A 15,723-nucleotide genomic window follows, 5' to 3' on the forward strand; every position below is an offset into this window, starting at 1 on the left:
TAGCCCTCCCTTTCTTTTTCATGCTGGTAGCTACATCACAGGTTGTATCTATGACTCATCGGGAATGCTGGGAGGACAGCTACAGCTGCAGCTTCCAGACAGGCAACGGCCAACTGCCGTTTAAAGATCCATTTAAAATGCTGTACACCGATTAGTTGCAAATCTACGCACATTTTCAAGAAGTAAAAAATATCTACATCTGTCCTGCCACTTTCTTTCTCTGAGAACTGCCTTTTTAATATATTTTTACATACATCTTGACACTGGGGATCCTACATTCAGTGACCAGATAACATGATGTTCATGTGATGTAGGCTACAGTCAAACATCACTGAATCAAACACAGAATAACAGCACACACCATTGTAGGCCAGCCCTTCTATCTAGATTGACTGTCGATCAAATTCCTGTCAGGATCAGTGTCCTTTCAGAAACAATTCTCTGAGGAATGTTCAAATCAAGATGACGTAAACAAGTATCGAAGTGATTTAACCGGCAAGATAGTATTTGAGCAAATTTCATGTTCTGGAAAGCTAATGCCCCAAGTCCATATACAAAGCATGTGGTCCATGAAGTCAGGGTGCAATCTAACTCTGATTTACTACTCTGTCAGACTTGCTATGCTCAAAGAACCTACGCAGAACACAATCCACGACAGCATGTAAATCAAGTGATATTTTTGAGTCTGTGGTCGTTAAAGAACTGGTCAAAGTGAGGCCATTGAAAGGTTGAAAGAGTTTATGACCTCGTCACCATTGAATGTGTAGCTTCGTCTGTAATGAACCGGCAAAAGATGCTTTCTTGAGCAGAATTTTCACATTAAAGAGGTTTCATCAAACTTCCCAGTAGTCTACTTTCACGTTGGTTTGTTGTAGTTGTTTGAATATGCTGCGATATATCAAGCCTTCACTACTTCCAACTGTCAGTTTATCATTTTATCACAAGTTGATAACCCTGAACTTGGCTCCATCTCCTATTCAGCCAATCAAATCCCAGAAGGAGCCTGGAGTCCCCAGGTTCCCAGCCTGAATCAGGTGACAGCAGGAGATGCGACGCATTAACAAAGCCACATGTCGAAGTGCGTAGTTGTAAAAACCAGAATCTGTTCTATCTGTGATTATGGCCTTTGAAACCCTGCTTCACTGTCTGTTTTCTTCGTATGAAAAGTGTAAATATCACAAATTGATTGATTTATGTATAACTGAAGCAGATCGAGGTGTTATGGCCCATTACTGTTTTTCAACACGCTGATTATAAAGTGAGTTTGGTGGTGATGATCTCACAGACTGAGGTATGGGGAAGTAGTAGGAAAGTGTGTAAAAGCTAAAAGGATACGATTTATTAAAATATAAAGCTGTTATTTCAGACGTGACATTATGTAGATGTGATTATTCCAGGTGATTTAAGTGTTAATGACCATACAGTGTTAATTAATGTGTTAAATAATTGAAAAATATGACATGTTTGCAGATAGCTGAACATTCACTCAGTAATATTCTGTTTCCTGGACGTGCATAAAGATCATGAATTACACCTCATGTCTGTATAACTGGATTGATGTAAGCACAGGGGATTAAAGCTGGATTGATATTGATAAATACTGGATTCGTGAGGATAGTCATAAGGTTAAAATAAACACGTCATAATTCTACTCGTGTTAGATGTGGCAAACCTATTTCTGGATTCAAATAACACTTTACTCATTTAGGGGGAGACATTTTTCAAAGAGACTTAAAATAGTGCACATAGTGAATGCTGCAGTCGAGGACAAAATAAAGTTCCAGACCAGTGAGAAAAGAGTTTGTGACTTTCAGGACCAATCAGACCACATGACGACTGACTCAGATGACATGACAAACTCACATGATATCGTCAGTTTTTCAGACGCTAACACGAGGACCCAGTGGGGGGTGTGTAGCTTTATAAATACCCGGGCAGTCTCTGCCTGAGGCATGTAGCAGGTTAGCAGATGATCCCTAAGCGTGTGGTGGGAGGCTAAAAAAGACGATCCCAACTGCAAACATGTTAATTAATAATTTAGCAGAAATGTGAAATGTTCCCTGCCTTCCTGTCTGTCATGACGATGTGTAGGAAGGGAGGACGAGTTCTCTCGGGGGTCCAGTTGGCTGAACAAAGTTTTCTCATGCACTTTCCAAATCCAGTTTTAGATACTTGTTACTTGTTATTTATTCATTAGCATGATCCTAAGTTATTCCGCCAATAGTTTTTGCTAGACATAAACAAGTCAGGTCAAAACACCAGCGAAAACCTCTAATGAGGGCAGTTTATTGATTAACTGCTGAGATTATGACTTTATGAAGGATATGAACATTCTGGATGCGTTGATGAGCCGCAGAAGGAAGCATAACTGTGATCAGGAGCGGTCCTCGTATGCCTGTGTGGTGTGATCAGGAGCGGTCCTCGTATGCCTGTGTGGTGTGATCAGGAGCGGTCCTCGTATGCCTGTGTGGTGACGGCAACGGGGACCTTTCAAGGCCTGGAGGGGCTGTGACCCCCCTCCCTCTTTCTCACCCCCTCTCACGGGGGGCTGGGAACATGAGTAGACTGCCAGGGTTCAGGAGCAACACCGTTTTAGTCACATATCGGTTTATAGAAGCTCCACGTGCTTCTGGGTGGAGATCTGGTCTGGATTGCTTTAGGTGGTCCTCCTAGCGGGAAATGTGATCACAGGAGCAACTCCTAGGTCACGCCCCCCCCCCCCCCCCCAGACATGTCCTGCTCGTCACATGGTCCCCCCTCCCAACTCGTCACATGGTCACAGAGAGAGAACGTCTCTATTTCCAGCCATGAAGACGATCTGGGTCTTTTTTTTCAGCTCCATGCCTGATATCCACACTCCCGTCTGGCTGACATGGTGTTTCCCGCTCATGTGTAACTCCCCTCACCTAAGTTCCCTTCAGATAGGACTCCACAGGCAGTCAGCAGTGTCTCACGCTCTGCCCTCCAATCCCTGCACGCACACACACGCACACACACACGCACGGACACACACACACACAAACACACAGACCCTCCTTGACCACAGAGGTCAACTTTGTGTCTGTGTCACACGGGGGGCCTCACACTGGGGTCGTAGAAGGGACCACCTGTTGGCGTTTGAATGCCGGAGTGCTGTCGTCTTGGTACTGCGAACATGGCACTCCTCAGTTGACTTGACCTCCCAGAAATCCATTTACCGGTGACATGTGTCCAATTAATGCCAGTCCATCCCGTGCTAATACGGGACAGATACAAACAGGAAAAGGTGAAGGATGGAACGCCGGGGGCTTGGCTGCTAGTCAGACAGGGATCAGCACCTTATCTCTGTTACAGACTAGGAGCAGAGCTGCTGCCGTCCTGAAGCGAGCGCTGCCCCGCCGCTCCTCTCTAAGTCTCTGACACATCCTCTCAGTTCCCCCGCTTCCTCCACCAGATCCACAAGCTCACAGTGGAGCAGTAGCACTTTTAGGCACGGGCGAACCAGGCAGCCGCCCGGGGCGGCATGGAGAGGGGGGCGGCAATTTCCCAAGTACATCAAATTAAATAAACCCTCCCGCTATACTTGGGTTTCACATGCACTACCAGCAGAGGGCGCCAACCGTGTTGCGGTTGGCGCCGTCTGCTGGTAGTGCGTTTGAAACCGCGTTTGAAACCGCGTTTGAAACCGCGTTTGAAACCGCGTTTGAAACTGTTGTGTAACAACAGTTCAACAGCAGTGTAATAATAACAAATTAACAGTGTAATAACAAAATAATAACGTGTTCTAACAGTGTAATAACAGTGTAACAACAGTGTAATAATAACATCACAACAGTGTAATAACAGTGAAAGTAGAAAGTACAGATATTTGTGTAAAAGATTTAAGGAGTGAAAGTAAAAAGTTGTCATCAAAATAAATAGTGAAGAAAAAATTCTACTTAAGTACAGTAGCAAAGTATTTGTACTTCATTCCTTCCCATCTCTGTCGTAGACTCAAATCCCATTTCTTCGGTGGCTTCGGATAAAAGTGTAAAAGAATGCAGATGCTGAAATTCTGTTTCTGCTGCATCATCCCTTTTGTTTGCGGTAAAGAACTTAAATTCCACCTTGAATCCTGCTTAATAACTGTCAAATCTCCACAGCCTGGACATCATTACAGCTCAGAGAGGCGAACTATTACATCCTGAGAATCTGCTGACACATAGAAGACAGATGTTAAACTCAAGCAGACACTGAACTGACAGCTCTTTATTAATGTGCAGCATTCCCCTGGCAAACAGCCAGCTGCAGATGTGGTTCAAACAACAGATATGGGATCCCTCCTGCTGGCCTGCTGTCTGTAAACACGTCAGCCTTTCCTGAATTCAGTAATCAGCAGCGTTAAATACGGAGTGTTCCGTCCATATCAATCACCATGACGATAAAGCCACCATGAAATATTCCCACCAGCTTCATTATCCGGTAATGATTCATTCTGGGACCTTGGGGAGAGAAGCCCCCAGTGACACACTGATGAATGTCCGGGACCCGAACATTTTACGCTGGAAATGACGAATGACTCAACTGCTCCGATCATGTAGTGATGCTGTGCTTTGTAAATATACCATCCATCATGTGTATTCTGCTCATCTAGGTGCACTGGTTATGAGGAACTATTAGCTCTGTTGACTGTTGGATTAAGACTCCAAGCAAACTGAGCTCGATATGTGACGATCCTATCGGCAGTCGTGACCTAAAGTATTGGCAGTGGCACATTTTGTAATTTGCGAAGCTCGCTGGTTCAGTATTTGTAGATTCTTTTTTCACGTTTCTATGGTATACTGAAAAACAACAATACGCATTGAATATGTTTTGAAGGCTTTTGTTGGCAAAAACATAAATATATGCAAAGAGTCCCTCCTTTTATAGCAATCAGTCTGCACAATCAGAACGATGGAGTGATTTCACCTGACTAGAACATGTCCACACTTTCCCATGGTGGACTAATTGAAGCTTTTATTTAAAATGTGTCTGATCACTCTTCACAATCATCAAGAAACCACATGAATCACCACAACGACTGAAGCAGAACACTTGGTACAAAATGCAACACAAAATCTATGACACTGCAAATACTTTTGGACCACATTAGTCGAGTGTTGGCCTTCACAACACCACATTAGTGTGGTTCAAAGCTAGCACTAACAAGGGTTGAGGGATGTTATATTGACCTTATTTATTGAATGTTTTGATGAAACAACCTTCAGCTGCCAATTTGCCATCTCTACTTACTGCATCTCTACTTATTGCATCTCTACTCACTGCATCTCTACTTACTGCATCTCTACTCACTGCATCTCTACTTACTGCATCTCTACTCACTGCATCTCTACTCACTGCATCTCTACTCACTGCATCTCTACTCACTGCATCTCTACTTACTGCATCTCTACTCACTGCATCTCTACTTACTGCATCTCTACTCACTGCATCTCATCTCACTGCATCTCTACTCACTGCATCTCTACTCACTACATCTCTACTTACTGCATCTCTACTTACTGATTCAGAAGCCCCGTATGCTCCTCCATATGTTTAATACATTAGATTCCTATATAGAACAGGTTTGAACTGACATGCTAAAAATAATTGGGTTGCTCATTATGCAAACTAGTTGATGATGCTGTGTGGAGGACCAAATACATTTACAATGAAATTGACTGTGAAGTTACAATGACATTTATAGTGACTTACTGTGAAGTTACAGTGACATTTATAGTGACTTTTACTGTGAAGCCTACAAAAATGATTAACCTGACGTTTACATCAAAGTCAGATGAAGACTGTCTGGACAAACATAAATGAGCGAAGCCAAGTTCAGGCATGGCACTCGAGCAGCGCGCCTCATTACACTCATTAACGACACCTGTGTTAACCTGCTTCAAGCCCATTGGGCCACGTCCGATAAGGCGGCAATATAATGCAGCACGGATACTCGTACACTCACTCCTGGTTGGGTTATCTGTGCTGCTGCCTCCCCCCCCTCCATCTCCCCCGTGTTGTCTGTATGTTACTGTGTATCAGGAGGGAATATTACTCTATTGGCTCCCTGCCTCATATTCTATGTATGTTGCTCAGTGGCAGAGGCAGAGGCAAAGTCAGGGTATGCTTCCCCTAGATACATCCACTCTGCCAAAGTCAAACCTATTTCCATGTCTATGGTTATCAATAAATGCTCAAATCAAATCACGTTGTGACTGAACTACATGCATCTGTGGAGTTAGGGTCTGCCATTTAGTTCTCCTTTTCTCAAACCCTAACAACGTAAAAAAGAAAAGAAAAGGGTTTTATTTAAATAAAGTTCAGAAATGTAGTGTGGCTGTATGATGCTGTGGATACACAGCCGGTTTGTATCCCTCTGACTGAGGAGTCTGGAGTTGTGTGAGAAACTCCCCCCCCCTCACCTCTGATGGTCTCCCCCCCCCCCCCTCACGTCTGATGGTGTCTCTCCCCCCCCTCACGTCTGATGGTGTCTCTCCCCCCCCCCCTCACGTCTGATGGTGTCTCTCCCCCCCCCTCACACGCTTTCAGTAAAACTACAGTGATTAAAATCAGGTGAGGAGAGTCGGAGAGTCAGGTGGCTGAGCGGTGAGGGAGTTGGGCTAGTAATCTGAAGGTTGCCAGTTCGATTCCCAGCCGTGCCAAATGATGTTGTGTCCTTGGGCAAGGCACTTCACCCTACTTGCTTCGGGGAGAATGTCCCTGTACTTACTGTAAGTCGCTCTGGATAAGAGCGTCTGCTAAATATGTAAATGTAAAATGTTTTCTCTGTCCTGGTCCCGGAACAGGCGTCTGTCAGCAGGGTCTCCGGGGGAGCAGCGTGATGGATGGAGGGGGCAGGGTCTCGGAGCTCCAACCCGACCCCTCGCTGATGGGAGACTGAGCCTCCAGACACTGGAGACACTCTGACACACAACCTCCTCCTTCCTCTGCCTGTAATTATCCTGCTCTAGTGGGGAAATGCACCCCAGGGATCAATAAAGTGCTACTCTACTCTACTTTCTGTAAACCATTTTGTTTGGGATGCCAGCAGCGTTAAGTTGCTCCAAGTAGGTTTTCTCCCTCCTATTTAAATAGTAATTATTTTATTTTTCCCTCCATCTTATAATGATATTCACCGAGCAGTGCTGAGGTCTCACCTAAGGTGTGAACTGTATGTATGCAGGGAGTCAGGTGGCTGAGCGGTGAGGGAGTCGGGCTAGTAATCTGAAGGTTACAGGTTGGATTCCGGCTGCGCCAAATGACGTTGTGTCCTTGGGCAAGGCACTTCACCCTACTTGCCTCGGGGGGGAATGTCCCTGTACTTACTGTAAGTCACTCTGGATAAGAGCGTCTGCTAAATGACTAAATGTAAAATGTGTGTGTGTGTGAGAGCATGTGTGTGAGAGCATGTGTGAGTGTGTGTGTCTTTGTGAGCTAACCAATTCCATTGTGTGAAAATCTTCATCAGAACCCAGGTGCTTTTACAGGTTTTGCTGCTTAATTATACAAGATACAATTATACCAGAAGAAGAGTCATTTATCACATAAAATGTGTGTGGGTGTTGTGTTTGTGTGGTGTGTCTGTGTAGGGAGTGTATATGTGATGTGTGCATGTGTGTGGTAGGCCTATGTCTGTGTGTGTTTCGGGGTTCACACAACATGATGATATTCATATTCTTCCCTCAGTTTTTTATTTTATAGATCCTCATTCATCACTTACGAAACCCTTTTAATAATACTGTCCTCCCTCGATGAAGTCCTGCCCTTCTCAATACGACCTCGGAACCCTCCGAAGCGGTTTCCATGGCTACGTGACCCAGAGAGAGATGCGGGTGTGAGAGAAGCTTTCTCTTTCAGACCTCTGCCTGTAAGGGTCTCCCAACGATTAAGAGATTATTTTTGTTCACTCATTATATACATTATGTAGCGCTTCGTGAGAGTCTGTGCAGATGTGAAGCATCCTTCCTTGTTTCTAATGTTTTTCAGCATCTGAATATTTATTTATACTTCTTATTTATTCAGAGTGTATACTGCTATCTGTCAAATTCATTATTCACAGATGGTTGTGTTTTAATAGTATAATCTGTTTTCTGCAGCACCAAAACATATGGTCTGTACATAAGTACAGTTGTTTTGTTTAGTTAAATAATGATAAACTGCATATACTACAGCTGAATTCAATTAATCAACGTGACAACAAGATCAGAGAAAGCAGAGTGAATCCCAGGGCTTCTGGTCTTAAACGGATTTCCCAGGGACGTCATGACTCGAGTCTACCTCTAGACCTCCCAGGGACGTTGTGACTCGAGTCTACCTCCAGACCTCCCAGGGACGTTGTGACTCGAGTCTACCTCCAGACCTCCCAGGGACGTCGTGACTCGAGTTTACCTCCAGACCTCCCAGGGACGTTGTGACTCGAGTCTACCTCCAGACCTCCCAGGGACGTCGTGACTTGAGTTTACCTCCAGACCTCCCAGGGACGTCGTGACTCGAGTTTACCTCCAGACCTCCCAGGGACGTTGTGACTCGAGTCTACCTCCAGACCTCCCAGGGACGTCGTGACTCGAGTTTACCTCCAGACCTCCCAGGGACGTTGTGACTCGAGTCTACCTCCAGACCTCCCAGGGACGTTGTGACTCGAGTCTACCTCCAGACCTCCCAGGGACGTCGTGACTCGAGTTTACCTCCAGACCTCCCAGGGACGTCGTGACTCGAGTTTACCTCCAGACCTCCCAGGGACGTTGTGACTCGAGTTTACCTCCAGACCTCCCAGGGACGTTGTGACTCGAGTCTACCTCCAGACCTCCCAGGGACGTCGTGACTCGAGTCTACCTCCAGACCTCCCAGGGACGTTGTGACTCGAGTTTACCTCCAGACCTCCCAGGGACGTTGTGACTCGAGTTTACCTCCAGACCTCCCAGGGACGTCGTGACTCGAGTTTGTCTGTGGGTCGATGTTCTGTTGAAAAACAGAGGCACTAGTTTGAGCTTACTCTTACTTTTTTAGACCCAAACAAGGGAGAGAGGACTTTGGCCAGCCATTTCCTTGTGTGTTTATGTGTGCGTATGAATGTGTGTGTGTGCATGCATGTGTGTGAGTGTCTGTGTGAGTGTGTGTATATGTATGTATGTGTCCTGTAGACTGCAGAGGGGTTAAAAATAGGTCCAGTGAAACTGATCAGCATTGCGGAGCATCTGTGAAAAGCAAGCAGATCAAGTTCCAGCTCGTTACTGGAATGGAGCCAACATGCACATGCAGAATGTGGACAATGTTCTAGAAAGCATGTGTCCGGTGTGGAGGTGGTTACACATGAGTAGATCACCAGGAACACATTACAGGAAACAGACCACGTAACCGCTTGGACTGAGTTCTTAGTCTTAGTGAAGTATTGCTCGCTCACCACAGGGTGACACTGTTATGCTTTTTGGGAGGCAAACGCTACGTGTCTCTTCTCTGGATACATGGTGACAGCAGAGCCATCTTATTCAGCTTATTAAAAGCTGTTTCTACTGTAAATGTGTCTGGAGTTGTTTACTGACTGACCGGATAGAGTCCCTGAAGGAACACATGCAAAAGTGAACAAAAAAGCACTTTGAAAACTGTAAAATAATTTCAATCATGCTTCTGCCTTCCCAACAGAGAGCAGAATAATTTGTCATAGTTATAGTCTGGGCCTATTTTCCTAATGCCGGGGTGGTCTGCTAAAGTATGTATTGATTTGAAGTTGCTTTTGATGAAAATGGCCAAAGATCATTTGAGCGACCATGCAGTTCCTCGCCTCTGACATGATTGATCCAGCGTGCTTTCCCAGTAATCACATCCAAAATAGCTTTCCTCATGAAAAATACAGATTAATAACTGTAATATGCATCTGGCTTGAAATGTACTTAAAAGTTCAATTTTTCCGACGAGTACAGTTATGTAAATGCATCAATAACAAAGGTCTCAGATCCATTAGTGAGAACAGTTTCAGATCCATTAGTGAGAACAGAAAAAGTAACCTATTGGGGCTGTGGGAAACTGGACGTGGGAACACATTTTCCTGAGAAAACGTCACATTTGCAGTATCATATAACTCGACCAATCCACCTTCTTATATCTACCAAAATAAAGGAAATCTATGTAATTTACAAGTACACTAATCATATTGACTCTGACATCAATACAAGTCAACATTTAGTGTATCATCCCAAGGTCCTATGATTCTGAATCTTTGACGGACCTAAACATGCTTTGATCACCTGTACACCAGTAAACCTGCACAACAGTAACCTAACCCTAACTCGGTGACATATTCAAACCGCCTTAATCATCCTCAGCTCTCACCTCCTCGATGTCCATCCTGCTTGTCTAGGACGTCTACTGACCAACTGAATCAGAAAATTCTCAGACCAGACTGCTATTGTAGGGCGTATCCAGGCATCCCTGAGTACCCGTAAACAAACCCAGGTGAAGCAACGCCTCATCATGTGAAGTCTGTCAGTGTGTCTGTGTCTGGGGCGCTGGCTTCTCGTGGCACAGGCTGTCTGAGCGCTGCTGAGGGAGTCAGGAGCCAGAACTACAGGAGGAGGTTGTGCATGATGGACGGCCTGCTCTGGTAGGAACGGGCTCTTAATGAAACAGCCAGGCCCCGTCTCGCAGGAGGCAGAGGGACCCCAGGGAGAATTAGGGACCAGAGCACGTTGGACGAGTTCAGAAGAGAAAAACACACGCTGTTCAATTTGCTGCTTGGAGTCGCCCAGGCGATGTAATCTATCCATCGTGTTTGGGCTTGTCTCTGCCTGGAGGAACACAGACTACTGGTACTGTAATCTACAACTTTGGTACTGTAGTGTATAAGGAACCATGGAAACTAGTTATAGTGAAAGGCTGGTGGAGGAACTTGACTTTCAGACCTGGAGCCCACAGTAATGAAGACAGATGTTTAGTGCCCCATCTATTTTATGCAGAGAGGGTCACTTGTTAACGCTTTGGTCATAATTTCACCCAGCAATCCTCCTGTTCTTCTCCCTAACTGTCCTTCTATCCTTCAGAGTCGTATTACCATCCACTTCAAATGTGCGATCGAGGCCCTCTCATCTCAGTAAATCATTATCTTTTCCTAATGTCTCCAAGACCATCACTCCCTCACTTAGCACCAGTCATGGTGAACGACCTTCTCCTCTGCTTGTGGAAATGATGGTCATCATTTAGGCTAACATCTTTAAGTGGCCATCTTTGGCTTCGCTTGAGCTGCACTGAATCCCATTCATCCTGGGCTGGTCTGATGAGCTGTCTGGTATGGGTGGTGGTAATGGTCTTCTAAGGCACTTCTGCTCTCCGCTCCCAGCTAGAGGGACCCTGGAGGAAAGGCCAACTGAATCTGGATGAAGAATTGAACAGACATTTGAAGCTTGAACTGTGTCCTCCATAAGTCACAGGCTGTATGGTGTTGGTGGGATATATACATTGTCTCTGGACTCGTGTAGAAGCTCTACAGTAGCCTGGTTTAAGAGAAATAAATCTGTTTCTATAGCGATGACCCTCACATTTGGTGTGTGATTGTGTTTACATGCAAATATCCAGATCATCTATTATCATTTGCGTGATTGTCCTTTCCCTCTCATGTTATACAAAACAAGCATCCCGTTTTTGCGGGAGAACAGACAGTGAAGCGGGGAGTGATTGTGTGACCGAGTTCTGTAACACCTTCATTCAGGGTCACTGGGTGCATCTTCCAGGGGCAGTCACAACTCCCTAAAACATGATGGATTGCCAGTTTTGGAGATAAATGATCGTTCTGCGAGCAATAAAGAAGGGAAAAGATTGGCTTGTGCAATTTAAGGCTTGTTTGGAATGAGATTGTGCACTCATTTAACATTTTGCTTCCAACCAGGTTGTGGCCGGCCTTCGACAAGGCGGTCTTAAGTAGAAAGCCCATATGTTTGTGCCATCCATCACCTCCCATCATAACAACCATCCATCGTATGGACCGAACACTGCTCTCCTGTCCTGCAAGACGTCTCGGTGGAGCGAAGGAAAAGTCATGACGTGGCAATACAAGGAAGAAAAGAAATGATCTTCCATTGCATGTTTCTGTGATTTGCTCACAGAAATAAATACCAAAATGCTTGAGAATATTATGCTCACCCTGCTGTATAAGCATGTTCAAGGTGAACATGAGAGTGACGAGCGCTAGGTTGTGAAGTGGGAATGTGGTTTTATTCGGCAGCAGTGAGATGCTGAACTCTTCAGGGGTGTTTCTACTGGAATAATCTCCAGCTTCGTATGCCTTCCAAGCTCTTCCTGCGGAATCCTACTTGATCCCCTGCAAAGCGTGACTCCAATAAAAAAAATATCAGGGATTAATCCATGCTTTCAACTCTGGATTTTACATGCTTGATGTCTTCCAGCAGGGCCACTTTCCCTCCGGAATGGATGTGATGGATGTGTTTTCTGATGAATGACTTAACAATTGGCGCTAATGCTAGAAGTGTCTCTCAGCATACAGAATGGTCACAACCAAACACCCCACTAAACGCTCTCACCTTAGTAGTGTGGAAACTTACATTGGCTTTTCATAAAACGGGGAGCCATATATTTGCACTAAAGACAGCAATTTGAGGCAATGTTTCCAAGTTGTTTTAGCTGGCCTGCTCTGTCTGTGTCTTCCTTTAGTTAAGGACCAGCGAAAGCTCTGCTGATCTAAGCACACAGCAATTTACAACACAGAATATATAATCTTTCATCCTTTAGTGTGACTAACTTCGCATTAGATGCCTTTTCAACAAGCCTTTGATTTCCCCTTTCTCAGCACTTGACACCAGCCTCGGTACAGCAGGGTTTGCGCGCTGTTAGGGATCGTAGTCATTTGAAAAACACACCCAGCAGGTTGGCTCCTTGAATAGCTGAAAGGCATCAAATTAGCCAGCCACCTGCGGGCTACTCAGAGGAGGACGGGCTCTAAACTCTGATGCGCTTCTCTGGGAAGATAACCCACTGAAGGACATCTGGTTTTGTAGTCATGGAAATGACACACCGTCCTGTGACTGGACAGGAAATGACACACCGTCCTGTGACCGTCCTGTACGATACTCACTCTGCTTACTTTTTTTTGTTGGTCCATTTTAGGGGCGTTTCTGCCTTTATTATTGTTTGTAGAGACAAGAAATGCAGGGAAAGAGAGAGGGAATGACATGCAGCAAAGGGCCCAGGCCGGATTGGACCCAGGCCGTTGCGGTAAGGCCTCAGCCTACATGGCACGCACACTTATCTGGTGGGCCTCCAGGGTGCCCCAGACTTTCTCTGCTTTTAAGCAGAGGAGAAAACTAAGGGAAGAAACTATGTTGAACATATCATATTCAAATGTAAGGAAGACTATGGTTGCCTGTAGACTTCCTGTTTAGATTAGTACACAGTTTACTATGGTCAGAAACCTTGAACACTTCCTGTTTGAAATATTATACTGTTTAGTGATATAGGAAAACTGTTCACAGTCACATAGTTTGCAATTGTGAAAGGTGCTGGTATTTTAGAGCGCATGGTCATGGTCATTTTTTTCAGTTTTATACAGATCATTGAAGTAAGCGTTCAAATGATGTATTGACATCATTTGACATTTTAAATATTTGAAAGACATACGTTTATTTGAATGTTGGTACCTCTTAAAGTGACTATAGCAGAGAAAATCCCTTTGAAACATTTGGAACTTCCTGATTTTCACCTTTTTGCATCCTGAGTGATTTGAACAGAACACACGTTTCTCCAGCACCGGCCACAATTGTAGTTAAACCTGACAGACGGTTTGAAGTAGTATGTAGTGTGGTCTAGTATGAAATACTGTAGTGTGGTCTAGTATCAGTTTATCCAGCCCCTCTCCTCCCCTCGTGTCACTGCTCAGGTTATAACGGGCATCTGGGAAGATCTGTTGGGCATTCAGTACAGTGTATTCCTGAGGGGGTCAGTGCTTTCTTACCCCAACCCTAAGTACAGGCCCCTCCGTGACTGGGACCTGGCATGATCAGCATTTCCCTGAGTCATAGTTAAATTAACACACTGTAAACCCAGATGGGGGTCAACACTGTGGAAACGAATTACATCAAACCATTTAGGCAATTTAATCTCTTTAAAAAATTGCTTTAAAATAAAGTATGAATTGAATCAATTAATGGATTTTTGTGTAAATGATTGTTTCCTTTAAAGAAATAGCTTGGATTACTTAAAATGAATTGATGTAATCGGTTTCACAAACGTAATGAGTGTTTTGAATTTACAGTGCAGGGTCTGCAGAGTTCTACATTTCTAGATGATCAGAAACTGTTGGAGCAAGAATTAAGAAGCTTCTCACATCCAACTCTTCCTCAGTTAGGGCTGACTCGAAATAAACAAACACAGGAAAACCACTTAGTCATTAATCTGTTTGAAGTTGTAGTTAGCAAGTTGTGAAACACAGACTGACAGGGCCATTTGTGAGCGATCACTTCACCCCCCTCGACAACTCAGAGGACTGCCTCATGTCCCTGCTCCACACACACACACACACACACTCCGCCCCCCCTGTTAAGTAGCAGTTGTATCTGATATATCCAGTTGAAACCCCGGCCAGTGTGGAGGTGTTGGGGCTGAGGAGTGCGGTATATCACCGGAATGCTGGCCAGGTATCAGTCATCATGGAGGACTAAGTGTTCTTTAATGGATGGCTCTCTCCCTGGCGTCTGTCCCGTGGCCTGAACAAGCTGAGGGAGACAGGAACACCATCTGCTGTCTTCGTGTCTGACCCCAGACCAAAGATCAGCACCATTTCTTAAAAATCAATATGTTCCCTGTCGCGAGGCGACCGAGCTGAAACTCTCTGACCTGAAAATGCTCCGTTTGAGGAAGACTGTGTTCCTGAACGGTGTTGGCAGCGTCTTAGCTCGTCACAGTCCAAACAGCCAGATGGAAGAGCAGATGAGCAATCATTTAAGCATGCATTAAACATCCACAAAAATGAACCTGGACCTTCTGTTAGGTCTGGGTTAACATGGATATATTAGCACCCCTTGCAACACTGCAAAAATAAATCACCCTTCGTTTACTGACCCACAGAAACTCTTTGGCATTTTCTCTTCCAAGTGTTTCCTGGTGAACTGAACAAAAATCTTAAATAGTGCAATGAAGGCACAGCAATAATAAGATGTTTTTGAGAGCAGATTGTGAGGAGTGCTGGCAGGCAGTCTGAAACCCTGGCAGTGCTGCACTCTGTGCATCTCCTCCAAGCTCTCTGTCACGTTGGCCTACTTTCATGGCTAAACTCAAACCCACCTCCACAATCCTCTCTCTGGCTTCATGTCTCCCTGAGGGCCCCACGATAGCAGTGTCCTTACCTAGCGATCTCTCCCTCTCTCTCTTCCTCCATCTCTTTCACCCTTCTTCGCTCTCCTTCTCTCTCTCTCTCTCTCCATCTCTCTCTTCCTCTCTCTCCCTCTCTCTGTCCCTCTCCATCTCTCTCTTCCTCTCTCTCCCTCTCCATCTCTCTCTTCCTCTCTCTCCATCTCTCTCTCCTTCTCTCTCTCCTGTTTCTCATGTTCATCCCCCTTCTGTTTCTTATCTCCTCTCTTTTCCTTCTTCCCTTGGGTTCAATTAGGCTCAGTAGACTTTACTGTAGGGATGTGAGTCTTGTTTGACTTGTGTATTACAGTCTGTGTATAAACTGTAGTCTTTTTAGAGCCCTCTATCTGTAATACTACTACTGTACACTGAGGT

General features: G+C 45.0%; 1 long non-coding RNA gene across 2 annotated transcripts; it reads right to left on the reverse strand.

The window, feature by feature from the left end:
- Positions 1-2,766: 2,766 nt before the first annotated feature.
- Positions 2,767-5,691, reverse strand: LOC134035011 (uncharacterized). 2 transcript variants are annotated; one of them, XR_009932295.1, is made up of 3 exons: positions 5,521-5,691; positions 3,926-4,170; positions 2,767-3,235 (listed from the first exon to the last, which is right to left on the reverse strand). It is a non-coding gene; the product is annotated as an uncharacterized LOC134035011 (long non-coding RNA). The 2 variants fall into 2 exon arrangements; XR_009932297.1 differs by having other exon boundaries at positions 3,926-4,173.
- Between the last annotated feature and the right edge of the window lie 10,032 nt (positions 5,692-15,723).

This window comes from Osmerus eperlanus, chromosome 1 (genome assembly GCF_963692335.1).
Source record: "Osmerus eperlanus chromosome 1, fOsmEpe2.1, whole genome shotgun sequence".
In the NCBI taxonomy this organism is placed as follows: domain Eukaryota; kingdom Metazoa; phylum Chordata; class Actinopteri; order Osmeriformes; family Osmeridae; genus Osmerus; species Osmerus eperlanus.